We start from the raw sequence: 2,134 nt of genomic DNA on the forward strand, positions 1-2,134 counted from the left end.
CCTGTCACATGTCTGGCTGTGGCACTCCAGCCCTCTGGGACCGTCCCCAGCCGGCGGCTGCCCACACGACCAGCTGTCTGCTGGTCATGGCGCTGTCCCACGGCGGCTGGAGGGGCTAGTGAGAAGGCAGTGAGGTCCCTGCCTGCAGCCTGGCCCCGGCCCCACCAGCCCAGTCCCTCAGCATCCGGCCCCAGAAGCCCCGAGCCCCAGGGATGCTCCTCCAGGTAGGAGCCGCGTCCGCCCACAGGCACCTCTTCCCTTGATGGCGCTCGTGTCACCAGCCTCTCTGGCCGAGCCCGCAGCGTTCAGAGTGTGTCCTTGTCCCCACAGCCACCTCGCAGTGGGCGCCCCTCAGGGACCGAGCACGTGGCGCTGGCGGGGCGCAGAGTGCACCCCCCCCCCCCCAGCCTGCGGTCCATTACGGTGGCCCGGCGGCCAGGCTGCCTTCTCCGGGCAGGGACCCCGGGGGACGCCTCCCACCGGCTGCCGGCCCTCCCTCCACACAAGGCACACTGCTGGGTCTGGTTGTACGGGAACCCTGACTTTCCGACTCGCACACTGAGCCTTTCTTCTGGAAACACTTCATGTGTGACGTTCCAACTGTACACACATGAGCCCGTCAGGAGGTCAGGTTGTTACACTGAATTTGGCTCTGAGATTTTAAAACAAGATCCTGCCGCATCTGTGCATCTGACAGACGGCCTGGTGGGTCGGGGCGCCGGGAGAGCCGCCTCTCTGCAGGCATGTGGCGCTGGGCTCGCGTCGCTGGGGCAGGAGGGGGTGTCGCCTGCCACACGGCATCGCAGGAGGAGTCAGGTGCTCGACATCGCCGCAGAAGCGCAGGGAAACCTCAGAAATGAGGGGTTTGGTTTAATTACTCTGAATATAAAGCTGAGATTAAATCACACCTGCATCCAGAATGGAAAATGTTAGAGAAGAATTTCAGATCTGCACAGCTGGGAATGGAATGTTCTGGCATGTCCTGGAGTGGGGCCACTTGCTGATGCCATGCACGTGTGTGCGTGTGCGTGTGTACATGTGTGCGTGTGCACATGTGTGTGGGACACGTCAACATGGATTGCCCTCTGGTCACGGCAGCCTCCGCAGGTGCCCGCTCTCCTGAGGCTCACGGCCGTGGAGCCCAGGTCTGTGTGGCCCCGGCGAAGGGCCGGGCTGTCCCTCGGTCCTGCCCTGCTCTGGTGGCTGGGGGGAGGCCTGGTGACAATTTTTCCATAATTAACAGACTATAAAATTAATGAACCTTATATTTTAGAGCCGTTTTGGGGTTACGGAAGAATTGGGCAGAGAGTTCAGGGTCCCCACTTCCCCTCCCCACCCTGCCCGCTCCAGGAGCTCCTTCGTTGCAACCCAGCATCCAGTACCGGCACGTTGTTTACACCAGGGTCTCTGCAAACCCATCCCTGCTGTGGGTTCTGACAAACACACGGTGTGACAGTGTCACACGGAACAGTGCCACTGCCCTGAACCTCCCCCGCGCTGCACCTGCTCGTTTATCCTTAAATGAATAAAGACACAGGCTCACACGTGAGAGCAGTTATTTTGAAACAACCGTCAAAATGCTGGGCGTGGGCGTGCGAAGCGCTGGTGTGTGTGTCCCCAGCCCGCGTCACCGGCGTCACCGGCGCCTCCGTGGGTTACGGGGACGGTCCCGGGGCCGCGGACACTCCCGGCGGAGGGGATGCTGTGGTTCAGGTGGAGGTTTGTGTGGGCAAAGTGTCACTTTCCCGGGGCCCAAGTTCACAGGTGCCGTGAATTGAGGCTCCCTGACTGCCCGTGGAGCCGGACAGCCCGGTGGGAACTGAATGAAACCTGCTCCGTCCCGGTGGCCAAGCGGCTCCGGGCTGCCGCACCGACAGGAAACGCGTGAACTGGAAGAAGCTGGGAGGACGTGCAGGAGTGAGTGTAATTATGGTCCATCCTCAGAGCAGGCCTGAAGTCGGCCGTCTGATGTCTCCTGGTGACGGCGGGCGCCTCGCCCGAGCACGGGGAAGCCGGCGCCCGAGGACCTGCAGCAGGCTGGACCCCCACCCCCGGCAGGCTGGACCCCCGGCAGGCTGGACCCCCACCCCCAGCAGGCTGGACCCCCGGCAGGCTGGACCCCCGGCAGGCTGGA

The sequence above is a fragment of the Suricata suricatta genome, chromosome 2 (genome assembly GCF_006229205.1).
Source record: "Suricata suricatta isolate VVHF042 chromosome 2, meerkat_22Aug2017_6uvM2_HiC, whole genome shotgun sequence".
Taxonomy (NCBI): domain Eukaryota; kingdom Metazoa; phylum Chordata; class Mammalia; order Carnivora; family Herpestidae; genus Suricata; species Suricata suricatta.